This window comes from Bos grunniens, chromosome 2 (genome assembly GCF_055505025.1).
Source record: "Bos grunniens cultivar Pamir isolate PY7600 chromosome 2, Bosgru_T2T1.0, whole genome shotgun sequence".
NCBI classification, from domain to species: Eukaryota; Metazoa; Chordata; class Mammalia; order Artiodactyla; family Bovidae; genus Bos; species Bos grunniens.
The window spans coordinates 108,984,175-109,011,957 of NC_141166.1; the positions used below are offsets into that span (position 1 = coordinate 108,984,175).

The following is a 27,783-nucleotide window of genomic DNA, read 5'->3' on the forward strand; positions in this document are numbered from 1 at the left end:
CAGTGCATTGGTGTAAATGTTCCTATTCTAGGTTCTGAAAGTAAAATTTAGACACAAACATTCACTGGTTCTGCACCTGTGAATAAACTGGGTATAAACCAAGCTGTGCACCATGATTAGGATGTGGGTGAAGGTGATGACACAGAGCCGGGAGAAGTCCTTGAAGATAACCACCCAGCTTGACCACACCTTATGCAAAAGGTGACATTGCTCGCTATGCGTTTGCACTCCTTAGAAAGAATGAGGCATCACAAGTTGAAAATACTATCCCAGAGGAAACACAATGGCCCCTTTAAAAAGTACCTCTTCAGTCACCCAGAACTCTTCTTTCCCCGACTTCAGAAGAGGTGAAAGAAGGAAGCTTGAGTTCAACATGAAGGTCACACACCCTCACTCTACAGAGGACTAATATACCCTGTGCTTAGCAAACAGACCAAACTAATACCTTCATTCAGTTAAGTGTTTGTACAAGGAAGTTACTGAAACTCACTGTTCATGAGAATGTTCCCTCCCCACCTTACCTGCAGGAAGGTAGTTATTGACTTCCTCCCCAAGTCTTCTGCAGTAGCCCAGCTCTCCAACTCCACAGCAAACCTGGCCAAGGCTCCTGACCCTGTGCCCTTGGGAAAATCACTTCTCTCTGAGCTACCTGCCCGGGGGGCAGCGTGGGGGTGAGGATGGCCTGGATTACATGTCTAAAGAGGGCTTACAGGTCTGAAGTGTAGTCACTCAGTCGTGTCTGACTCTTTGCAACCCCATAGACTGTAGCCCGCCAGGCTCCTCTATCCATGGAATTCTCCAGGCGAGAATACTGGAGTGGGCTGCCATTTCCTTCTCCAGGGGATCTTCCCAGCCCAGGGATTGAACCTGGGTTTCCTGTACTGCAGGTGGATTCTTTCCCATCTGAGCCACCAGGGAAGCCCAGGCTTACAGGTTGTACTAGAATAACTGTTCAAAGCAGGTCTCAAAAAGCACTGAGCCGCCAAAGATCTCATCCATGTGCTATGACTAATCTTCATGCACGCAATCACAATGCAAAATGTATTCACAGAATAAAGCAGTACACTTTAGGTAAAGATCAGGTTTCCAGACCACAGGAAACGTAAAGCATGGAAGTGCAGACTACAGCACAGGCATTCTGGAGAAGAATCTACCTCGGTCTATCTAGACTCTAAGTTCATACATCCTCCCATGATCCATGTATCCCGTTCCTAGACATACGTCCCCATGAGTCCTCCCGCAGGTCTGAAAGGGCACGATGAGGGTGTGCCCTACAGACCTGTGCCTGGAGCTGGAGGAAGAGATAAGACAGGAACGATGTCTAGGTAAACATAGCAAGATTAATCATAAGATCATAGTGCTGAGTTAAAAACAGTAAAAGATAGTAAAAGCTAGCATACAATATGAACTTAAGACATGAACAAATGTCCTCATGTGCTATAATAACCATACACTCTATATGTGATTCCTGTGAAATGGTAAAAAACACCTAAAACAGTCTGTCACATTTTAAGCACTTAATAAATATCAACTATTATTAGACAAAAAGATGGTCACAACATATTGTAAACCTTCTATTAAAAACTTCATCTATGTATCCTCCTTTCTCCTAAAGGGCTTTCTTTTCCTGTATTAAAAAATGCATAAAAGAGATTAGAAAGTTATGTTTAAAAATGTTTACAGTGGTTACCTCTGAGGAGACTTGTATATGTGTTTTAGCTTGTTCTCCTTGCTTGGCTCTATTTCTACAATGGATAAACATATGTAACTTTAGAATTGTCTTTAGTCCTTAATGTCCCTTTCAGTATGATTCATGACACACAAAAAAGTAGAAATATCTCAAAAATGCACCCCATCAATGGGGAAATACTTCTATCATGGTACAAGCCGAAAGCAGAATATTTTATAGCCACTTTTTGTCAATGTGGGAAACAGCATATACTGTTGTATGGAAAAAAGCAGGCACTGGAATTGCACATGTAAGAGATCTGAAAGGACACGGACAACAGTGGTCAGCAGAATGGGCTCTGGAGCTGGCCCACTCCCTGGTCACATTCTGCCTGCAGGATAACATCTCCTGCAAGATGGAGATGATGACAGTGCCTCTCATGAGGCTGCTGTAAATAAATGCAAAATACGCACAACAAGCAGGAAAAAGTATGTATAAGGTCCACTAGGAAATGTCTGCCTTCTATTTATGGAGATTAAACCCCAATAAAGTTGATTCAAAAACACACGCACACACACAAAAGGTCACAATATTGTGTAATTTCATTTGTAAGAACTATCCAAAAGAGGTAAACTCTTAGAAATGGGAAGCGGAGCTCTTGCCTGGTGGCCCAGTGGCCAGGACGCCGAGCGTCCACTGCCGGTGCCTGGGTTCAAACTCTCGTCGGGGAACTAAGATCCCACAAGCCAGGCAGCATGATTTAGAAAATAGAATAGCACACTGGTGGTTGCCAGGGGCTGAGATAAGGGAGAAGGGAGAGGAACTGCTGACGGGGCTGGGGCTTTATTGTGGTTGATGGGGGTTTGGGAACCAGGCAGAGGCTGTGGTTGCATGATGTGAATGTACTAAATGCAACTGGACTGATCGTTTTTAAAGGGTTAATTTTATGTTTATATAATTCTGCTTATGTGAGTTTCACCTTGGTGGGGGAAAACATGAACACAAAACAACATTTGTCAGGAATACATATAAATTAATAAAAGATGAAAATACATAGTCATAAAGGTTCAAAGGGGGAAAAGAATGATTAAGGGGATTAAGAATAAGCGCAAGCCAAAAAATAATGTGACGCAGCATAACTCAAAAACAAGCCCTGCTGACAGAGTGTTCCCTGAACAGACTCTGGCGTGGCTTAACCTTCATCACCTGGGGCCAAAACACTGTCTTGGTCTGCTGCCACTTCCTTTTTAAAAAAGAAATGGTATTCACCTCTATTCTTCATTTTGCCATTTGCTGTTCTTACCTACTGGTGTGTATCTTGGAGCTCTCCTCATGTTAGTACATATCATCTTTTGTCACTGCTTCAAAGCGCTACAGATGTATTAATATCAAGATCCAAACACTTTTAACTTGCTTTATTTGATCATACGTGGTATTTTGCCCTTGAGCATACATAGCATGCCAGTTAATGACAGTTTCATAAAGAAAAGTTAAACGTGGTATGCAACTGCCTACACCAAACAAAACCCTGACATACGGTTAGCTTTTAGAGCTAGCTTACATGCATCCTTCAGAGACAAATGCCTCCCACAAATCATTAATGCTACAACCAAACAGCCAAGGGTACAATGATTTTCCCCCCACCTCCACTTCCACACCCTCCAAACTGAGGCTGATTTGATCTGATTTCATAGGGGAAGAAAAAAAAAAAAAATCTTAGCTGGATAGGAGCTCATTGTATGATTCTTTGACCCAAGCTGCTTGGTATTAAGTTTAAAGGCTTGGAATTCGTTCAAAGGATACACTCAGTGTCAGCAACAAATCCGTGAAGTTCACCTTGGAGCTTCTGGCTCCTCTGACGACCATGCCAAACACACTACCTTGTTTTCTGGATCTGTTTTCCAAATCCCAAACACCAACATGTTCACCTGCTCGTGTGTATCGAACAGAGTTCTCTGGGGTTTTGTTTTCATCAAAATAAACTGGTATAAAAGGCTGCCCTTTTTAATAATTAGTCACAAATGTCAGTTGCCCCGAGGTGACACAGGATGGACAAACTTGAGATTTGTGAAGAAACAGCAGCTGGAAACAATCACACAGGGAAAACACACATACACTCAAGGAAACAGCCCCTTCTGGGCTTAAGGAAAGACAGGCATTTTAGAAACCTAAAACAAGCCATTTATCAGAGGTGGGGTGGGGGTGGGGGGTGGGGATGGGGGAGGTGGGGGGTGTAAAGGTCATCCCCGAGGTACCAGGGTGGAGGACAGAACCACCTCTCACAGGCGCTGCCTCCTGTTCTCATAGGACCTGCCAGCAAGAAGGGTCTGTTCCGGGGCCAAGGGCTATCTGGCATCTCTAAGGTTTGGGCAGTTATACAATACAATTATTTTTTTTTGCATAGCATCCCTCCCACGGGGCATTCCAATAAGCTTGACAAAGGGAGTCATTCATAGACTTGATAAAAGCAAAGCAAGGAAAACTTTGTAACCCGGAGAAAGGATGGGAAATAAAGAGTGGAGAGGAGGAAAGGGCCCCCAGGCTTCCCTCGGAGGCTTTCATCTCCCAACCCGACATGTGGGCTGAGGCAATAAGTGAGAGGGATATAAGGGAGAGCGAATAAAGTCAGAGGGTGACAGAGGAATGGCCTCCCACCTTCCAGAGAAGGTACATCCTCACTGCTGACAAACAGGGAAACAGTCCCCTGCCAACTGACCTGAGATTGGTTTGGATTTTTGTTTTTGTTTGGGGTTTTCTGAGGCCAGCTATTTACTCCACTTGTTAAATAATAAACACAAGTTTCAAAATGTTTTCCTCATTTATGACTTACCAGCCTGCTTTACTCTGACAGAAACAGAAGTGTGTCTACACACCAAGGCAAAAGTTGTGTTTGGCTGTTAAAAGATCTTGGAATTCCGACAAGACATTCCTGGGTCTGGGCACTCTGCTGCTGCTGCTGCTGCTAAGTCGCTTCAGTCGTGTCCGACTCTGTGTGACCCCATAGACGGCAGCCCACCAGGCTCCCCCGTCCCTGGGATTCTCCAGGCAAGAACACTGGAGTGGGTTGCCATTTCCTTCTCCAGTGCATGAAAGTGAAAAGTGAAAGTGAAGTCACTCAGTGGTTTCCGACTCTTCGCCACCCCAAGAACTGCAGCCCACCAGGCTCCTCCATCCATGGGATTTTCCAGGCAAGAGTACTGGAGTGGGGTGCCATTGCCTTCTCCGCTGGGCACTCTAGAAGGAGCTAAATGTCTTTTTTTCAGGGAGGTGAGCCATCTAATGAAAAGAAGAATCACTGTTCTTAACTGGAGCAGAGTGAAAGTCGCTCAGGCATGTCCCACTCATTGGGACCCCATGGACTATATAGTCCATGGAATTCTCCAGGTCAGAATACTGGAGTGGGTAGCCTATCCCTTCTCCAGCAGATCTTCCCGACCTAGTAATCGAACCGGGTTTCCTGCACTGCAGGCGGATTCTTTACCAACTGAGCTATCAGGGAAGTCCTTACAGATACGCGCGTCTTTAGGCTGAGAAACATAGGTTGCCTTCAAAAGAAGACATGATGCAGGTGCTTTCAACCTTCTAAAAGCAAAGCCCATTTCACCACAGCACCTCTTATCCACAGATGAGCTTGTGAACAAGAGAAAACCCTCCTCTCCCGAGCAGGTCTCAGCCAGGTCTCCCTAGCTGGGCGGCTACCTACACAGTCCACCCCTTCTAGGTCTGAAGTCTGAAGTGTAGTCGCTCAGTCGTGTCCAACTCTTTCAATCCCATAGACTGTAGCCCACTAGGCTCCTCTGTCCATGGAATTCTCCAGGCAAGAACACTAGAGCGGGTTGCTATTTTCCTCTCCAGGGGATCTTCCCGACCCAGGGATTGAACCTGGGTCTCCTTCACTGCAGGCAGATTCTTTACCATCGGAACCACCAGGGAAACCCAACCCCTTCAGGGTGCTAGGAAGTATCCCTCAGTCCAGGTGCTGCAGGGGAGTGAGAGGGGACAGCTGACTGGGAGGAGGGATGAGGTCAGCTCCAGCCCTGAGTTCTCAGCAATAGCAGATGCACTGTGGCAGGTAAAGGAGACTTCTCTCGGGCCTGCCAGGGCTGTCCTGCCACAAGGCACTTCCTATCAATCTGAACCAACTGCCAAAACCCAACTTGGGGATGTATTTCACTGCAACTTAACCAATATTTTCAAAAGCATCCCATTCCTCCAGCTTATCTAAGAACATTCCACAAAGGAAGCCTGGAAAGTAATATATTGGAATTCCTTAAGTCACATGGGAATGTGTTCCATTACAGATCTACCTTGTTCAATTTCCTACTGGCCTTCATATATACAATGAATGAAAAAAATTTTTTTCATTAATATAGTCAATGAATAATATAGAGATATGGATATAGATAGGTATCAAAGCCAGCCCAGGAAACAAATGTGCTCTATAAAAGAAAAAGCATCAATTACTGATTTTAATATCAAATCCATGTTAGCATCACAACTTAGAAAAAGCTTACTAGAAGCAAATCACTTAAATTCTCTCCACTTTGAAAAATACAGTATGTATAGGGACAATATGAGCTTCTCTGGTGGTTCAGACAGTAAAAAAAAATCTGCCTGTAATGTGGGAGCCTGGGGTTCGATCCCTAGCTCAGGAAGACCCCCTAGAGAAGGAAATGGCAACCTACTCCAGTATTCTGCCTGGGAAATCCGAGCGATAGAGAAGCTCGGCAGGCTAGGGGTCCCAAAGAGCTGGACAAGACTAAGTGACATACGTTTTCACTGTCACTTTTTCATAGGGATAATAAAACATAATACTGTGTCATCATTAAGGAGGAAATATACGGAAGTTACTCTTGCTGATGGGCATCCCGACAAAGCAGAGATTGAAAGAGCACCAGCCCACACATGGGGAAGAGGGTGCCACAGACGAGTCCTGTGCTCTGCCCCAGAAAGCCTTTCTCTGGAATCGGCGGCACTACCCCTGTCACTGACGGAAGTCCCACAGGACAGACAGGACTGTGTTTCATTTGTACAGAGGGTCCTGCAGCCTGGCCTGAATGTCCACAGTAGGCAAGTGACTTGTACAGAGCCACCAAAGCGGAGAAAATTCCCAAAAGGATGTCTTGGGAAAGTTCACTTTCACAGCATCAACATGTATCATCTTTCCTGGGAAGCTGACCAGTCAGGTCAAAGTCCTACCACCAAAAATGATGACCGTGGGATACGCAGGCACCACACGTACCAACATGAAGGCAGGGGAGCTCTTGTCCTCTGCCCCCCAGTCCTCCCCAACACTCCCAAAAGACAGTGAGCAAAAACACGGGCCAACTCAACTTAAAAGACACGACCATACTGACAGAAACTTCCCATCGTGAGCCTGGAAGGCCTGAGACAAAATCAGGAAGTGTCACGTTTCTCTAGAGGTAACTCCACACAGAGAGCAGGCAAGAGCAGAGGACAGACTTTTCCTCCCCCGCCAATCCCCCCAAAAGTAAAATAAGTAAAAACAGATCCCAGAAGGTCTAAAAGGGAGGTGGGAAAGCCTGAACTGGACACTCTCAGAACAGTCAAAAGATTGATGTCCATTCAGCCTCTCAGCAAATAACCACCGGCTCCTGCCAAGTGGCAAGAACCCTGTTGAATGTTACTCAGGATATAAAACATGGGACAAGCATGTTTCCTCTTCTCAAGGATTTGAAAGTTACCAGGGCAAATAAACTTTATGCCCACACAGCTGCATTACCCAGTTGTAGGTGATTTTCCCTAAGAACTGAATAAATCAAGAGTTTGGGATAGGCATTTGGGTTGAAACCTGAATGATACATGTAACTTATATAGCAGAAAAAAAAGAGAGAGAGAGAGACTAGCACTCTAGAAAGTAGCCAAAGGAGCAATGAAGGCAAAAAGGTGGGATGAACCATTTATTTTCAGGAAGCAAAAAATACAACAGGTGAAAAGTAACGAAAGGAAAACAAAACAAGGATGAAATACTGAAACAGGTCACTAGCAGGGCTGGAAGTAAGAGCAGCAGAGATGTATCAGGGCAACTGACATCACCTACTATGATCACTGACTGCCCTGCCTTCAAAGTGAAATCAAACAGAGCGGCACAAAATGTGGGATGATGACAGCTTTTGTCTGTTCCTTTTCCATCAAGTACTATTTGTTTATGAGAGAAGAGGTATCCAATTAGTCTAAGAGATGTGCAATGATCCCAGGTATCCAGGAAGGTAACCCCAGTCCTCAGTGGTGGGGGAGGGGGGGCACTATCACCTTGGCCAGGCAAACTCCCAATTCTCTTACGACTTATGTAGTATTTAAAGCACCTTAGAGCTTCCCTGGTGGCTCAGACAGTAAAGAATCTGCCTGCAAAGGGGGAGACCTGGGTTGGGAAGATACCCTGGAGAAGGAAATGGCTACCCATTCCAGTATTCTTGCCTGGAGAATCCCATAGACAGAGGAGCCTGGCAGGCTATGTTCCATGGGATTGCAAGGTTGGACACAACCAAGCGACCAACACTAACTATAGCACCTTGGTAGACCAAACATGTCTCTTTGTGTCCAGTAAGTGAAAAAAAGTTTTTTCAAAATTTTAAATGTGTTCAGATCTTTTCCTGTACACTTAACTCTCAATTTGTTGCTTCCCTGGTAGCTCAGACGGTAAAGAGTCTGCCTGCAGCATGGGAGACCCAGGTTCGATTCCTGGGCCAAGAAGATCCCCTGGAGAAGGAAATGGCAACCCAATCCAGTATTCTTGGCTGGAAAATCCCGTGGATGGAGGAGCCTGGCAGGCTACAGTCCATGGGGTCGCAAAGAGTCAGACACGACTGAGCGACTTCACTTTCTCAATTTGTTGGTCAGCTGCCCTGCAAAGTACAATAAGTCCCCTACATACAAATGAGATCAGTTCTAAGAGCATGTTTGGAAGTCCAACAAAGTTAGCTAGGTACCCAACTAACACAATCGGCTATATAGTACTGTCATATGTTTATAATACTTTTCACCCAAATAATACATAAAAACAAACACAAAAAATAAATATTCTTAATCTGACAGTACAATACCTCAAAAAGGACAATAATACAACAGCTGACACACAGGGTCAACACTGAGTGAACAGACACTGACGAGAGGAGGGGGAGGAGACAGCAGAGCTGAAGGACCGTCAGCAGGAGGAGCCGGAGGGCAGGCAGCAGTCATACTCAGCCTGATGTTGCCGGAACATATATTCGCATCTTTCAAAGTTCTCAACTTGAAGGTTCACACGTAGGGGACTTACTGTGTAGCTTAGTCATGACTAGGAGGACTTCCACCACACAGTGAGATGGCCCGTGGCCTTGTCCCTTCCTTCCGGGGGAGGGGAGGGCTTTTCCTATGGCTCCTTTTACTTCCCTCCCTCTCACATCACAGAGTTGTTTGTAGGCCTCTGTCCTTCCACTGTCTAAACCCAATGTCTGGCAGAAAGATGCCCTCAGCTACAGAAGAAAACTTATCTAGCCCATCCCTCATCTTTTCTCTGAGTGGTCAGTAGCAAGCTAGCACTCCCCTCTCAATGCAAAAGCTCTGGTCTCTCAACTGCTTTCCTAGCAATCTTGGCACCACCTAAAGATGCAGCCTTAGGAACATAAGTAGCCATTTCTTAGAGTCAACCTTTAAATTGATGAGACTTCACAGGGAGCCCTCCAGACTCTCACTTACTTTGATGTCTTGATGGAGGACAAGTCAAGTTTCCTTCACCTGCTTTCCTCGTTACATACCTATTGCTAATTCTGATTGACTTGTTTTCTTTAAACTTTATCATGTAAGCATCATGTGCTTATCTTATTGTGCAATGCACCTCAGAACATGCTGGCGTGCTATGGAACACTCACAAAGAAAAGAAATGAAGTCTTCGTTTCCTTGCATACTTGAACAATCGTGACAATCAATGTTTCTCTTTGTTAACAGGTTTCACTGTGAGAAAAAGTAATGGGATGAAACTAAACAGCTCAATTAGCAACGGCAATAGATGCCAAAGAAAGCGTCTCCACAGAGCATTGACAGTGGCGCAGCTGGCTTACTAGGTGAGAATTCTGGGATGAAGAGAAAGCCATTCTAAGCTGTACAACAACGATGGTTAAGAGTATGGACTTTGAAGGAAGAGAAACTAAATCTGTCCTTGGCAAATCTGTGTAATCTTAAGCTTTGGTTTCCTCATTGGCTTGATATGTGAACTAAATAAAATACGCATGTAAAGTCCTGGGCAGAGTGGCCACTAATACAGCACTGATGAAGTGCTGATGACCAACAACGTGGATTCAGAGCTATTTCCCTCAGAGATGACACATAATAGGCAATGCCAAGGGAGACATCGAAATCAAAGGCAAGGCATTTCTACTGCATCAAGAAAAACAGTCCATCAAATGAAAGCCAGTATTTCTAGTTAAAGTGTTGGTTCTAAACTCGTCTCCACTAAACGCTTTAGTTTCTTCCAGATTAAAAAAAAAAACTTATTTAAATTGTCAAAGATAATATAATTGTAGTTGTGGGCAACGGAGGGAATTAAGACAATACACCCTGCCTCACTCACCAAATAACGCCTCCAATTAAATCTAGGCTACAGAGAAGAGGTTGTATTTTTAAATGAAGGACCAGCTTACATACAAAAATATTTTTCCAGTAGAAAGTTAAAATCTTTGACTTCAAATGCTGATCTAGGAGACGGAGTCAGAAATAATGGTTCCTTCTGCTTCCCAAATCCATTTCTTTTGTACTGAAATTATTTGTTGAGTTGGTTAAATCATAATGAACTGCGGTTGATTTCAGAGGAAAGGGAACATGTGAGCAGGATGATGAGAAGTAAAAAAATTCCACTACAACCAGGATATCTTTGTTTAAAGGCACAAGTTGATTAAATTCACATCCTGTGGTCCTTTGTTGAGTTTTCAGAACAATGGTAAATGTAGTTACTGGGAAAACAGAAAAACCATTGTTCCTTCTCATTAGTTCTCTTCCTTGTCAAAAGTTTAAACACTGATTGTCTAAAAGTCTACAGCTTATAGTCAAGATAAAAGCATGATGTTAATACATGCACATCAAAAAGCTAAACATAGATTCATACATACACATACTTATATATGCAAATATTCAACTAATGTTAGCATTTAAACCATGTTTGTATAGACAGTACTAAATTTCAGAAGTTGTCTTTATGAAGAGAATTATCAAGTTTCATCAAAACATTAGCTCTATCTCTCACCACAATTCTGCCTTGGAATAAACTTTACAACACACAGTGGATGGCAGGAATGTCACAAGTTGGAGTTGCAATCCCTTCCTTCAGAATTCTAACAATAACAATATGATATGCTGGCGCAGAGACAGGACTTTGGAGAAAAGGTGATCAGCACTGAGTCTTAGTTACACGGCTCCGCTAGAGAATGACCTCACTGGGATGTAATCGGTTCCCTGTTTTCTCCTGGAGACTTTCTAAGTTCCTTCAAGGTCAACCCTCAAAGGGAGCTCCTCTTTATATTACCAAGATGTAGCAATGCCTGGCACACACCTGAGCTGAGCAAACACCAAATAAATAGACTGAGGATAATCAACCCACCCTCTGATCAAGTAAAAGCAGGGAGGTGTATAAATTCTGACCTTTGGCCAGCTCAAGTTGGCTCAGGTCTTTCTATACAGAACAGACTCATTCCCATCCTCTTCTCTGGATCCTGAGAACAATCATCCCACTTTCTATAACACGTGAGGAACAATCTTCTTAACCCATAAGGCCTCTAACCACCAGGCAAGGGATTCCAGGATATTACAGGCGTGTTTAAAAAGTAGGATATCTGCACAGGTTAGTTTTGTTTTCTTTTAAACGTTTAACAGTCTGCTATTTTGGCTGAATTTTTTTGTCTGGTTTCAATGTTGGGAAGTACGTGAGCAAAGCTCTATAATTTTCTCTCTTCTATAATGAAAGGTCTTTGAGTTCACTGACAGAATTCTGTGTTCTCTACGGCTGTCAACATTTCAGCATTAATGTTAGTAACTTTCTTAAACCTCCCAAACCCCCATCATTGATTTAGGTAGATGACAGGCCATGAGAACTGCTGCTTTATGCAAATAGTCACTGACTGAATTTTGGGGTACTCTGTATGACAAAGAAAGAAATCTATTAAAACATTTGTTATATATGAAACAGCTACTACTAAAATAAAAGGCTTGATAAATAAGGGCTTGATAAAATCACGTGATCTACTTTAATGATTATTTTAATGAATATTAAAGTTTACTAAATGGCAGTGGATTTCCTAAGTTATTGGATACTCAATTATTCATACCAATGGAAGGGTAACTGGAATGGAAAATATAAATAATATTGCTGTATACCTGAAACTAACACAGCATTGTAAAGCAAGTATATTCCAATAAAAAGTTTTTCTAAAAAAAGAAAATATAAATAATAAAAACAGTCTTCACATACTGACAACTTTCTATGTCAAACAAGGGTAACTGAAGCTGCCTCACTGGGTTAATGTGAAGATTACATGGACTAACTATGAAAAGTATTATATCAGGGGTTGACATAATAGCTCCCCAGTGCTAACTGTTACTATTATAATCACCTTTATTATTATATTACTCATTATGCATTCTTATTGTTGTTGTGGTTTAGTTGCTAAGGAGTATCTGACTCTTTCATGACCCCATGGACTGTAGCCCACCAGGCTTCTCTGTCCATGGGATTTCCCAGGCAAGAATACGGGAATGGGCTGCCATTTCCTTCTTCAGGGGATCTTCCCAGCACAGGGACTGAACCAGCGTGTCTGGCATTGCAAGCAAATCCTTTACCACTGAACCACCTGGGAAGCCTCATTATGCATTATATTATCCTGCAAGGCCAACATGATGGTCCTGATTTGGATGACGAAACACTGTGAAGCCCAATAAGGCCCAGACACTGGCTTGCAGTCTCAAACTTGGTAAATGATGCCAATGAGATCCAAGCCAAGCTGGCGTAATGTGCAAGTTCTAGCTCTAATGTCACGTGATGTTGCTTCTAAAGTATGGACCTTTCTTCTGGAAGTTAACTCCTTGTCGTGATAGCTTGAAAATCCTAAAGGCAGACGACACAACAAAAGCTGAGGAGGCAAAGGGAACCCTGGAAAAAGCAGAGACTCTGCAACCAGATGTCACTGGGTTCAGATCCAGCAGTGTGATCTTCAAAAAGTGATGCGATCACCCAAGCCTCTGCTTCCTAATTTGTAAAATTGGGATAATTATACCAATCCTGGCAGGAATAAGCTAAAGACACAATATAAAGCACATAAAGTACTTGGTCCAGTCCTCAGCACACAAGGGGTGCTCCACAGATTGGTATCAAAATCATCCCATTGACTTGAATCACTTTTACAAGTACTTAAGTCTTCATGGTATAGAGAAAATTTTTAAATCTCCCAGATTTTTAATTTTCAATATTTTTTTCCAAAGATAACTGTATCTCACGGAGTATAAAATGAAATTCTCCCTCAAGACTCAAGTAACTTTTATTACCCCTAATTTTTCTTTGGTCATATGTAAGTTTTGTTATTTTACACACATATAAAGAAAGAAAGTGATACAGTCACCTATTCTATACATAACTGTATTTATGCCAAGCTTTGGTGCTTTCAAAGGAGAATGAAAAGAATGTAATAAAAAACTAAACCAAAATAGAAAAGAATGGGAAATTCTTAAAACACACACACCAAGTCCATTTTCCTAGAGCACTATCTTGCTGCAAAGTAACTGATGAAAGGCCTCTACACATACACTACATACACGAGCATCAAAAAAAAAATAAACAATGGGACACGTCACCAAAAGGAAAGGTGGCTAAACTTTTTTTTTAAATCCAGTAATCAGATGAACAGTCAAATATAATAAAACATGTAGGAAAATCCACTTTATTGTTTCACAAAATGAAAACCCAAAGAAAGCACATTTATAAATGCACTCTAAAGCCAGTACTCGGTGATCTCCAGCTCCCACCAAAGCAATCAAACACGGATCAGCATGCCTATCAGCTAAGGCCAGGCTGTCAAAATGCAGGCTTTAAATTACACATGGCCTTACCAGAAAGTATTTAAAAGATTTTTCTCCTAAATAATAAAGAGTATTGTGCACACTGTAATAAAATAATGTTTAATTTTGCTTATGTGCTAAAAGGCATTTTTAAAAGCAGATTAAAACACAGAATTCAAGACCACCAGAAGAAACATCCCCAAATGAAAGAAAACCACTTGGCTGTCTTTCCTAAAGGCAAATATGTTGTTCATCTTTCTCTGACCCAACAAAAATTCCTACAAAATGATAATCAAACAGGAGCTTAAGTGCTGCCTTGCAAATCAGATTACATTTCAAGTGGTCTGAGGGCAAACGAAGATGGCATTTTATGAGCATGGTTCTGATTTTTAAAAGTAACAGGGAAACTGCTCTTCGAGGACTGGGAGACACGGGCACCAAATTAAGGACTCAGGCATTCAACAGTTACTGAAATGTTCAGCCTGCCAGCATTTACTTGAAAGAGAAGGAAACTGGGGTCAAGGAGGGAAGAAAACAAGGAAAAGAAGGTGTGGGTAGATACTTAATAAATAGTGACTCTTAGGAAGTAGACAGAGCGGCTTAGAGAAACCTTCCAGAACTATTAATACCTGGTCACCTTTGAAACACTGGAGCACCAAACACCTAATGAAATTAAGAAGGACCAGACACTCTTCCCAATGTGTGCAGAAAAGATACAGTTAAGATTAAACTATTCACATAGGAAAATGAGCTATTCCAGGAGTTTCAGGTTCCAGGTATATTTTTCATAACTTCACCATCATTACATAAACAGGATGAACTATTTCACAGCACTTTCGAGTTGGCAGAAAAGGCAAGACCGTATCTCATGATCCAGGCATCAATATTTCAGAACTGAAGACAATTTACAACTAAGACAGGGCAGAAACTTTCCCAACTTACGTTCCATATGGAAAAAGGAAGGCTGCATCCCAGGGAAGTATTTACTGACTTAAATGAATAAACTGCTTTTAAAGCACACCATAAAGTATATATTTTTTAACAACAACAAAAAAAGTGCATTACTAAGGATTACATTCTAGACTGGTTACTTACCTAGGAGTAATGTTACATAGGTTCCAGCCACATCCAAGTTTTCTTCCCAGGAGGGAGCTCGAGATGCTACACCCGTACCCGAGGAGGGCGCCTGAGTTTAAGGCAGCAGTTTATAGGCTGGGAGATGTCCTACGCAGCCACTAGCTAAAATTTGGATTCTCAACCTTTGGGATTAAAATTGAGAAGCAGAGAATCTGGCAGTTAGTAGCCAAAGCTATGGCTAAAGAGGAAAAGAGAAGCAGAAAGAGCCATAAGGGTTATGAATGAGCCAAAATCCTGACTCAGCAGAAGACAGGAGCAGGCTGTTGTTTTACTTGCTAAGTCGTGTCTCACTCTTTGTGACCCTGGGGACTGTAGCCCACCTGGCTCTTCTGCCCATGGGATTCTTGTCCAGGCAAGAATACTGGAGTGGGTTGCCATTTCCTTCTCCAGGGGATCTTCCCGATCCAGGGATTAAACCCACATCTCTAGCATTGGCAGGCGTATTCTTTACCATTGAGCCACCTGGGAAGCCCAGAGGAGCAGGTAAACACAAGCAAAAGCACATGCTTACTGACGGGCTACGTCATACCAAGGTTAGAGGATCTGGAATTGGGGAATCCCAAAATTCCTGCTGCTAAGGTCTTGTCCACTTCCAGGGTTCGTGAGAACACGCTTGACTGCAATCCCCAAAGACCTAGAGGCTCAGTTTTTCCTGGGCAAAACCTGGGATGATGGATGAAACTCCTATCTCCCCATTCCCATATCTACTTTTATAAAGAATGCCCTGTAATGTGGGAGTAATTTTAATGAGTCCCCAGTCCTTCTAACCAAAAGGATATGTTAATCAATTTAGTTACACTGTATAGCCCAGACTTTTTACCAATTCTGAAATTCTTTCCATAAATTTGTCCATAGTAACACACTTCACAACATCTCACTTTTTTAGTTAATAAAGTGAAGCAACTTTGATTTCTTAAACTTGGGTGATAATTTTCCTCTTTTCAACCCATCACTACCCTATCCCTCCATCCACCATTTTCTCCTCCAGATCTTAGATATTGTAGGTCTCAGTCAAGTAGGAAATAAGGCAAGATGCTGCTGCTGCTGCTAAGTTGCCTCAGTCGTGTCTGACTCTGTGTGGCCCCATAGACGGAAGCCCACCAGGCTCCCCCGTCCCTAGGATTCTCCAGGCAAGAACACTGGAGTGGGTTGCCATTTCCTTCTCCAATGCACGAAAGTGAAAAGTGAAAGTGAAGTTGCTCAGTCGTGTCCGACTCCTAGTGACCCCATGGACTGCAGCCTACCAGGTTCTTCTGTCCATGGGATTTTCCAGGCAAGAGTACTGGAGTGGGGTGCCACTGCCTTCTGGGTCTGACATTCTTTTATCTTTAAGACCAGAAACCGAAGCAACCAAGAGGGCAGTTAATTAACATAACAAGTGGAGAAAATTTTCATGGTATCTATCAGAAGTACAAATGCAATGCCACAAGTCCCTGCAGTCCCACTTCTGGATCTCCATCTACAGAAATACGGACCCCTGGAGACAACCAATGAGTTAACTGTTAAAGGACTGGTTATAATAGAAATGGACCCCAAACAGAAACAAACTGGCATGTTTTAAAGTGAAGTGGATCTGTAAGAAATGACCTAGAATGAAAGCTGTGAACATTTATAATATTTTACTATCAGTCAGTTCAGTTCAGTCACTCAGTCGTGTCCGACTCTTTGAGACCCCATGAATCGCAGCACGCCAGACCTCCCTGTCCATCACCAACTCCCGGAATTCACTCAGACTCACGTCCATCGAGTCAGTGATGCCATCCAACCATCTCATCCTCTGTCATCCCCTTCTCCTCCTGCCCCCAATCCCTCCCAGCATCAGAGTCCTTTCCAGTGAGTCAACTCTTCGCATGAGATGGCCAAAGTACTGGAGTTTCAGCTTCAACATCATTCCTTCCAATACATATAAAAATACATGCAAGTAAAATATACATGTAATATATTATTACATATTATATATATATTACATAATATATATTATTTGTAGAAGTAAAGTCTGTAAGTTGTAGAATATGATGCACAGTTACCACATTTCATGTATAATATTTACATTTGAGAAAAAAATTGATGTGTGTATTTATACACAGGAAAACAATGTGGAAGGATACACATCACACTGACCATACAGGCTATGGCTGGGAAATGAAATTGAGGGCTGTTATTTTTCACCAGCATGACACCTAAGTATTCATTGTATCTTTGTAATTTTAAAACTTTTTAAAGAAAATAAAAAGTGCCAATGGGGATTTCATCCTTTTGTTCAAAACGCTATGAAATCCAGACTTAAAAGACCAAAACACTCAACCTTCAGATCATTAAATTAAATTCCTAGAGATTCATTTCTCCCATATATCCCTGAAATCAAAAAGCTAGTTCTACAAAAAGGTATTTAACCAATCTAGAAAATTCTCGCTGCCAGTTCAAGGGTTGATATGAAAGGCCAATGTGAAATCTCAAAATCATTACTGTGCTCAAACACACCCACAAACAACAGGAAAGTTACTTACTCTTAACTTCCCTCTGTCCCAGAACTCTGTAAAATGTTTTCACTTTCCATCAGACAAGTACCAGATACCAGAATAAGGTGATCCATAACACCCAGAGGACAAAGACAAAGCAGAACAGATACTTCTAAGAAACAAACAGTAACACAGACGTTAAGACTAGATTGTAAATGCATTCTGAGAATACGTGAGAAAAATACACACATGTTTTCTGTCCAGTAATCATCAAGTATGTTTGACTCTTGTGCTCTCACGTGTGCTCTGTCATGTCCAGCTCTTTGTGACCCCATAAACTGTCGCCCACCAGGCTCCTCTGTCCAGAGAATCTCCCAAGCAAGAATACTGGAGCGGGTTGCCATTTCCTTCTCCAGGGGACCTTCCTGACCCAGGGATCAAACCCAAGTCTCCTGCATTGGCAGGCTGATTCTTTATCACAGAGCCACCTGGAAAGTTCCAAAGTTTCACGTTTGACTCTCTGTATGTACCAAATTCTCAAGAAACAAATCACTTTTGCCAAGCAGGTATTAATCTAAGACTAGTTTATTTTTCTTTCTCCAAACAGAGTGTGAAAGTACTGGGAATGCTAAAATGTATCAATTTCCAAAAACATCAATTTATGCTTTTTATCTACAGTCCTGTCCCATTTAAACTTACACTCCTATGGCAAAATTCAAACAGCATCTACTCCTGGGCCATTATGTAATTGGTGATTTTTCCGCCTTTCCACGCACTTGTATTATCTAAACTTTCTATAATGACCATCTATTATTACTTACATGATATTTGGGAACTTTAAAATAAATAAAATTGGAGGTTTGTTGTTGTTGTTTCTAGGTAATATCCTCTTCTAATGAGAAATGGGTGTGAGCCAGTCACATTTCCACATATCTTATCCAGTACAGATGTGTCGCCCCTTTGGAATGAACAGCAAGCCACTTAACATTTAAATACCTAAAAAGATAACACCAGCCCTCTTTCCACATCTAAAAGCATATAATATCTTATGACAAGGGCTTTTACCAGAAAGACTTTTCAATTTAATAAATGGTATACATGCATACCTCCCATCCTTCTATGATTTCTATTAGTATATGATAAACTAAAGAAAGTGGGCAAATTCTGTTGATAACTGTTAATGGGTTTCTAATATTTTTATCCTAATAGGCTGGCAATTCTTTTCTGAAAACTGATTTATAAAACAGGGAGTACAATATCACTGGATTGACTTCAAAGTAAAGAAACTTTCATGATTGTCTAGGCAACAATCTACCTTTAAACCGAGTGATACAGAGAAAACGTTATTTTTAGAGCTGTGACAGACCTACTTCACTGACTTCTACGTGGCAGGAGAAATAATTACATATGCATGCAAACAATCTATATTTTTAATGTGGTGCTGCTGAATTTTAAGAAGGTCAGTCTGGAATAAAATACCTGAAGGCTAAAAAAGGATCAGCATCACGCGTGCGCGCACACACACACACACACACACACACTTAACCCTCTGCCCTTCAAATGTTACATTAGAATAGATATGTTTAGATTTCTTAGCAAGTTATACATTTCTAAAGCCACTCTTCTTGCCAAAATGAATCTGATGGATGGTTCATACAACATATTAGCTTATGAAACCTGTAGTCAACCAGACTAGAACCTCCAGGGGGAAGGTAGTCAGGTAATTAGCTCCCCAATCACAAGTAAAAAACAAATGTTCAGTGATTGACAAACACTGTGCATTCATCACCCCTGAGCTAAATAAAGCTGTTGTGGTAGACAATTTACAAAAGATGGCAATAAGGATTCCTCCCATCTCCGTACACATGTTCCTTTTGCCATGTGATTTAACCATTCTTTCCAGCAAGCAGGAAAATCAACCTCCCCCTGGCCTGAATCTGAGCTAGCCCTGTGATATGCTCTGATCAACTGAAAGAGGCACATTGACGCTTCGTGACCACTAAGCCTAGGCCTCAAGGCCCCTGCAGCTCCACTCCAGCAATCCTGGAAAGCAACTGCAGCCAAGGGATGAAGTACAGGTGGACTTCCTTGGGAAGGACTCAACGGAAAGAGAGGGCGAGCCACCCACTGGCACCAACCACAACACACACAATGAGGCCACCTTAAAATAGGCAGCCCAGACCAGCCAGCCACGGACTTTCCCTAGGTGAGACCAGCAGAACGGCCCAGTGCAGCCCAAATGGCCAATCCATGGAATTGTAAGCAAATAAAAAGGTCATTATTTTAAGACATTAAGTTTTGGGATGGTTTGTTACACAGTTATACATAGCCGATGCAGAGACCGCGAGAATCCGCACCTGGAGAACTGAGCCTTTCTGATGGTCAGAGACACCCTTGAAGGCAGAGCCTCAAATGCGGTGCCCAGCCCAGCAAGATACAGCCACTGAAACTTTCTGGGAAAAGTTACGTTGTCCCCACTTGCCTTGGTCCCTTGCTGAACCCCTGTGAACCTGAATAGTTCCCTGCGTCCTTATTCTCCGTTTTATCCACTCCTGCCAGGGTCTGAGGTCTTTTGCTGCCTGTGCTAGTCTTTGCCTTCCAGTGATGCCATCTTGCCTCTGGCTTTACAGATCTGATTTTAGAATCTCACGACCCACCCCCCTCCCCACTCTATGACGCATCCTCTCAGGCCCTCAGCTTTTGCTATTGCTACTCCTGCCTCTAGACAAACAGCTCATTGTAATGGCAAACCACAGTCCTGGATAATCTCATTATTGCTATGAAGTAGTGGTGCAGAATCTATTAAAAAATAAATAATCTGCCTTTAAACAACTAAAAGCACTGTGAAGGCTAGGTCATTTTGTAAGGTTAAATAATGATTCTGATCAGGCTGCAAACTGCTAAAAACAGCCTAGGAAAGACCTTAAGAGCAAATTACTGTCACATCAGAAAATCAGTCTTCTTTCTTCACATGAGGCCTGATGGAAATGGGTAATTTTTGAATTTAAAAATAAAAGATGGCTATAAACAAAAAGTGGACCCCATCCCACTATGTCCCCTTGAAGGAAACAATACTTTTTGTGTATATCAGTTCTGATACAATTAATTTTAAAGTTGGTCAGACCTCATCAATATCACCTTTTCACATTTTTGTCACTCCTTTTCTTTCAAGTGTAATAGCTCCAAGAGAATATTTCATTTTTAAACAGCTACATACAGCTGAAAACAATGTCCATTTTTTTTTTCTTTTTGCCAAGACACACAGTGTACAGGATCTTCCCAATCAGGGGTTGAACCTGGGCGATAGCGGTAAAAACGCAGAGTCCCAACCATGAGGCTACCAGGGAACTCCCAACAATGTCACTCTTAATACAACAGCCTAAATGGACCGTCCCCTGTAAGTGAAGCCAAACAAGCGCCTGACTGCAACTTCTCCCTATCCCAGCGACTGCAAGGCAGTTACTCTCTTTGCCTTTAAAGACTACTTAAGCAAATATATAAGCTACAAAGCTGCCCATTTGTCTATTTCTAGAGGGCTCTAAAGTGTAGGATGTAAAATTATAGCCTTTAAAAAGCCTTGCTGCTTCTATGGAAACAACTGGAAAGATGGCTACAGATGAACTAAGAGGTTCGTTCTCTCTCCGCCCCAGAGACTGTCACTTTTTAAACAACCAAAGAGCATTTATCTTAGTAAAGATAAACAATTTACCTGATCTTGACTTAAAAAAAACCTGTGCCAAAAAGATCACTATTCTTAAATTTGCCCCAATGATCAAAATTTGAAAATACACAGAGACACTTCCCCTCCTTCTATTTCAGCCACACATACGCCCAGGAAAGGCGCCACATTAAAAATGTTTCCACAACAGCCCTTGCTGAATGAAGGTCAGGCACTGGATTTAGGACTCCAGAAACTGGAAAGGGCATCTACAAGGAAAGAAATAAAAAAGGATTACATAGTAAAACATTCTCTGTGATTGTCCCGGTCACCCTAGGGACTCTAAAGGTGATAAAGTACAAACCGTTCCTGAACTGCCCCAAATTAAACCCAGTTAATCTCCCTACACAGATACTTTCTTCATCCCTCAGTCATTAACTCCCTCTCCTAATAAAGCAGGTGTCCTACCCAAACAGTGGTGATTGAGTTTGAATTTCTATTAAGGTTCTGACTTCAATACTGGATGTTTTATTTGCTTTGTGGTATAAAACTTAGACGAAACCATTAAATCCTTTAATCACTCAACCACCAAAATGTTTTAAAGCCAAGGGGGAAAAAAAGGACCATGATTCAGACTCACCATTGAAGTGACTAAAACTGATATAGCTATCATTTTTGTAAGTGGAGTTAACTTGACAAGGTCTTTGTTAATTTCACCAAAAAAAACCTATTTACTCGGTTCTTTCTTACTTCATTACCTAAAAGAAGATAAACTGAAGTGATTCTGTCTATGGCATTCAACCCCAAGACTCTGAAGAGATCTCTTGAGGAAATGTAACATTTTGATACTTCTAAAAATACTGGATTTCATTTGGGAGGATTCTGTGTTTACAGTAATCACAAGAACATCCTAAAAGAATTAAGTGGGTAAGATAAAATTCAAACTTCAAAACTATCTTCCTGCGTCAGTGGGGGCATCTGCTCTACCACACACAAAAAAGAGTAACTGTTGTTCTGAAATAACAACCAATGGAGAAGGCAATGGCACCCCACTCCAGTACTCTTGCCTGGAAAATCCCATGGGCGGAGGAGCCTGGTAGGCTGCAGTCCATGGGGTCGCTAAGAGTCGGACACGACTGAGCAACTTCATTTTCACTTTTCACTTTCATGCATTGGAGAAGGAAATGGCAACCCGCTCCAGTGTTCTTGCCTGGAGAATCCCAGGGATGGGGAGCCTGGTGGGCTGCCGTCTATGGGGTCGCCCAGAGTCGGACAAGACTGAAGCAACTTAGCAGCAGCAGCTTTCTAATAGAGCATATAGTAAAAAAAAAAAATTATTTTAACTGAGGTTAGCATTGTCTGTTTCCTCTCATACTTCTAAGTAAATGGCAATGCTTTGCGTGCTAGCAGGAGGTGGCCTCAGAATATTTACAGCCAACATAATATTTAGTCAGTTTTTGAACATTTCTGAGAATCTAACATCCAGTACCGTCCAATAAAACTTTTTGTGGTCATGGAAATAGTCTGTATCTGCACAATCCAAAAGGTACTTTACTGGATTTGTTTAGTGGCTAAGTCGTGCCTGACACTTTGAGACCCTGTGGACTGTAGCCCACCAGGCTCCTCTGTCCATGGATTTTCCAGGCAAGAATACTGGAGTGGATTGCCATTTCCTTCTCCAGAGGATCTTCCTGACTCAGGGATCAAACCTGCATCTCCTGCATTGGCAGGCGGGTTCTTTACCACTGAGTCACCCGGGAAGCCCACTTCACTGGACTGTGCAGGTTTTACAGACCTTAAAGGAACTAAATAAAATACAGTCCTCAGCTGCACTAGTCACAGTTGGTTACTGATTAAAATGTGGCAAGTGTCACTATAGAACTGTATTTTACTTTATTTTTAAAGCAGTTTTAGGGTCACAGCAAAATTGAGAGGAAGGCAGAATTTTCCCTGTAACCCCCTGTCCCTTCCTCCATGTGCACAGCGTCCCCCATTATCAACATCCCCCGACCAAGTGGTACACTTGCTACAACTGATGAACTTACATTAATACATCCTTATCATTCAAGGTCCACAGTTTACTCTCTTTGCATTACATTCTATCACTTCAGTTCAGTTGCTCAGTCGTGTTCAACTCTTTGCAATCCCATGAATTGCAGCACGCCAGGCCTCCCTGTCCATCAGTAACTCCCAGAGTCCTACCAAACCCATGTCTATTGAGTCAGTGATGCCATCCAGCCATCTCATCCTCTGTCGTCCCCTTCTCCTCCTGCCCCTAATCCCTCCCAACATCAGGGTCTTTTCCAATGAGTCAACTCTTCCCATGACGTGGCCAAAGTACTGGAGTTTCAGCTTTAGCATCATTCCTTCCAAAGAAATCCCAGAGCTGATCTCCTTCAGAATGGACTGGTTGGATCTCCTTGCAGTCCAAGGGACTCTCAAGAGTCTTCTCCAACACCACAGTTCAAAAGCATCAATTCTTCAGCACTCAGCTTTCTTCACAGTCCAACTCTCACATCCATACATGACCGCTGGAAAAACCATAGCCTTGACTAGACCTTTGTTGGCAAAGTAATGTCTCTGCTTTTGAAGATGCAATCTAGGTTGGTCATAACTTTCCTTCCAAGGAGTAAGTGTCTTTTAATTTCATGGCTGCAATCACCATCTGCAGTGATTTTGGAGCCCCAAAAAATAAAGTCTGACACTGTTTCCACTGTTTCCCCATCTATTTGCCATGAAATGATGGGACCAGATGCCATGATCTTCGTTTTCTGAATGTTGAGCTTTAAGCCAACTTTTTCACTCTCCTCTTTCCCTTTCATCAAGAGGCTCTTTAGTTCCTCTTCACTTTCTGCCATAAGGGTGGTGTCATCTGCATATCTGAGGTGATTGATATTTCTCCCGGCAATCTTGATTCCAGCTTGTGCTTCTTCCAGCACAGCGTTTCTCATGATGTACTCTGTATATAAGTTAAATAAGCAGGGTGACAATATACAGCCGTGACGTACTCCTTTTCCTTTTTGGAACCAGTCTGTTGTTCCATGTCCAGTTCTAACTGTTGCTTCCTGAGCTGCATACGAATTTCTCAAGAGGCAGGTCAGGTGGTCTGGTATTCCCATCTCTTTCAGAATTTTCCACAGTTTATTGTGATCCACACAGTCAAAGGCTTTGGCATAGTCAATAACGCAGAAATAGATGTTTTTCTGGAACTCTCTTGCTTTTTCCATGATCCAGTGGATGTTGGCAATTTGATCTCTGGTTCCTCTGCCTTTTCTAAAACCAGCTTCAACATCTGGAAGTTCATGGTTCACATATTGCTGAAGCCTGGCTTGGAGAATTTTGAGCATTACTTTACTAGCGTGTGAGATGAGTGCAATTGTGCAGTAGTTTGAGCATTCTTTGGCATTGCCTTTCTTTGGGATTGGAATGAAAACTGACCTTTTCCAGTCCTGTGGCCACTGCTGAGTTTTCCAGATTTACTGGCATATTGAGTGCAGCACTTTCACAGCATCATCTTTTAGGATTTGAAAGAGCTCAACTGGAATTCCATCACCTCCACTAGCTTTGTTCGTAGTGATGCTTTCTAAGGCCCATTTGACTTCACATTCCAGGATGTCTGGCTCTAGGTCAGTGATCACACCATCGTGATTATCTTGGTCTTGAAGATCTTTTTGTACAGTTCTTCTGTGTATTCTTGCCACCTCTTCTTAATATCTTCTGCTTCTGTTAGGTCCAAACCATTTCTGTCTTTTATCGAGCCCATCTTTGCATGAAATGTTCCCTTGGTATCTCTAATTTTCTTGAAGAGATCTCTAGCCTTTCCCATTTTGTTGTTTTCCTCTATTTCTTTGCATTGATTGCTGAGGAAGGCTTTCTTATCTCTCCTTGCTATTCTTTGGAACTCTCCATTCAGATGCTTATATCTTTCCTTTTCTCCTTTGCTTTTCGCTTCTATTCTTTTCACAGCTATTTGTAAGGCCTCCCCAGACAGCCATTTTGCTTTTTTGCACATAGGTCTGGACAAATGTATAATGACATGGATCCATCATTATGGTATCACACGGAGCAGTTTCACCATCCTAAACATCCTCTATGCTCAGCCTCTTCATCCCTTGTCACCCAGAAAATTTATTTAATTATTCGAATTGAAATAGCCACATGTGGCTAGTGGTTACCACAGGGGATGGTTCCAAACTAGACACTGCTGGGAATGTTGTTGCTGCTGATTATAATAAAGTTATGAGCCTGGCAGCAGGGAAGCTGCCCTGCAGAAGCTCTGCTCCAGCGAATGATCAGCCCTGAAGGATCAATACATCTACTTGCTGCTCCTCAGCCTCTTATTTGCCAACACACAGAGACATACACACTCTCACACCTTTCCATGTCACTAACAGGTTCTAACCAATCATTAAAAATATAATCTACTCCAACAACCCAGGCAAAAGATGATGGTTGAAACTATTTTATGTTTATATATCACCTTCATTTACATGTTAAATACATATGCCCTGGTGAAGAAAGAAATACATATAGAGATCATTTGATCCCCTCTAATGCAATACATCCAAGAAGGCAATGGCACCCCACTCCAGTACTCTTGCCTGGAAAATCTCATGGATGGAGGAGTCCATGGTGGGCTGCAGTCCATGGGGTCGCTACGAGTCGGACAAGACTGAGTGACTTCACTTTCACTCTTCACTTTCATGCATTGGAGAAGGAAATGGCAACCCACTCCGTTGTCCTTGCCTGGAGAATCCCAGGGACGGGGGAGCCTGGTGGGCTGCCGTCTATGGGGTCGCACAGAGTCGGACACGACTGAAGCGACTTAGCAGCTGCAGCAGCAATGCAATACATAAGATTTTTACTATAACATCTATATGGTAAATATGTTCCCAGATAAACTATACATGTACTTTATTAAAACGGTAGGTATAAAATTCACTGAGTCAATAATATCTCTAACTTCCTCCTTCCCACCAATGAGGAATCAACGTGATGTAAGTGGAAGAAAACACTGAAATGAATAGGAAGAAATGGCCTGAGATTCTAAGAACTTCTGGACCACAGGCAAATTACTTTCAGGCAGGCTGAGAGAATCTTCACTTGTAGAAACAAAGGAACAGGAATGAACTTTCTCTTCGGTTTCCTCCTAAATTAAACTTCATTATTCCCCGGTATTCTTATGTGGTAATTCTTAGGAACTGACCTTAATAAACCAGCACTGACCTAGCAGAAGATCAGATGGTTGGATGGCATCATCAACTCAATGGACATGAGTCTGACCAAACCCCGAGAGGCAGTGAAGGACAGGGAAGCCTGGCATGCTGCAGTCCACGGGGTCACAAAGAGTTGGACAAGATTGAGCGACTGAACAACAACAACCAACCTGTGGTTTCTCCCCTGGAGCACTCTCTTCCTCTTCTTCTTCGAGTCAGCCCATAACTGAGAAAGGTGACGGCGACACCGACAGTTTCAAAGGAAGGAAGGAAAGGAAGGGAGGAAGCGAGGGAGGGAGGGAGGAAGGACAGACCAAATAATTCAAAGTAAAATGTCAACAACACAAGGCAGACCAAATGCATCAACCCCTAAGTTTAATCCTTTTCAACCCCCAAAAGAAACAGAGCAGCAAAGAACATAATTGGAATGCCCCTTATCACAAACCCTGCTACAAACTAATGCTACCTGTTCAAAAACGATCATAAATCTTCTAGGATCTCAACCATCAATAGAGTCATTGTGAGAAGTCTCAGAATCGTCAAAGGTCACTGGCTTCTCAAATACTCCCCCAATGAAGATCTATCATTCACATGAGAGGAAGTCATCAATGTCTACTTACCATACTAGTTCTTCTGGTAAATTTGTGACTTAATGCTGGAAACCGGAACTCCATAAATGTCACCAGAGTACACATTTTCACCTAAGGGAAGAACTGAATGAACACCCTCAGGACTGCCTCTGACTCACACTAAATGCCACTTCCTTGGAAGAAGTCTGAAAATAAAATATCTTAAAACGATGTTTTAAGTTCTATCTTAAAAAGATGTTTTCCCGTGTATCAAAATAAGCAGTTAGTTTAAAAGATCAATTCATCTAATCCCTCAGTGTCCAAGAGATTATTCCCAAATAACTGTTCAGCAAATGAGAAGAAACGTGAAACACGTCAGCATTTACTCACATCAGATTCCCAAAGTGTTTCTCTAAATCAATTCTGAACTACATGCTTGCCAATCCATTCTCTAAAGGACTGCTTCTTCTCCTCTGTTTCCCAGTTAACCCAAATCTAAAATGCCTTTTTTAATTACTATACTCAATTCTTCTTTCGTAGCCCAAACTGCAATGAACAGCACATTTGGAAAAAGAAACACCTGAAGCACTCGAATCACTGCAGCCATCTTGGAGCTGTTTGGGGATAATTTAAACAAAACTGTCCTGGAGGAAAATGTAAAACTTCACTTGATTACATGGACAGTTTCATTTAATGGGGAAAAAAAAATAACTTTCCCAAAAATACAGCACAGAGGAATTATAACACAGATTAGATTGCTTTGGGCTTACAAGACCTACCTCCATAGTCTCAGCATGTACCACACCAATCCTATCATCCCTCAGTCCCTTGTCTAAAAAATATAATTCCTGACTTCATGACAACCTCTGAAAACCACCTGTCCTGATAGTCTGCTGCGGTGTTTCACCTGTATCCCTGATCTTCAACAGTCCTGATTTCTACACAGCAAGAAGCCCCACAGAGCTTCAAGACTGGGTTATATATAACTACACAAACAGCGAGAGGTCACGGGTACACTCAAGAAAGGAAAGTTTGA

At 42.2% G+C, this 27,783-nt stretch overlaps 1 protein-coding gene across 20 annotated transcripts in view; it reads right to left on the bottom strand.

The window, feature by feature from the left end:
- STK39 (serine/threonine kinase 39) overlaps window positions 1–27,783 on the bottom strand; it is a 320,679-nt gene that overhangs the window by 285,598 nt on the left and 7,298 nt on the right. For 2 of the 20 annotated variants that reach the window (XM_086356086.1, XM_086356066.1), the window contains exons 1-2: window positions 26,799–26,874; window positions 14,804–14,967 (exon numbers count right to left, since the gene is read on the bottom strand). The exons of 16 other annotated variants lie outside the window; for them this stretch is intronic. The gene's annotated coding sequence lies outside the window, so the exon portion shown is untranslated. Of the gene's footprint in view, window positions 1–14,803; window positions 14,968–26,798; window positions 26,875–27,783 lie in introns of those variants that run through there. 2 more of the 20 variants (XM_086356077.1, XM_086356057.1) reach the window with 1 other exon arrangement.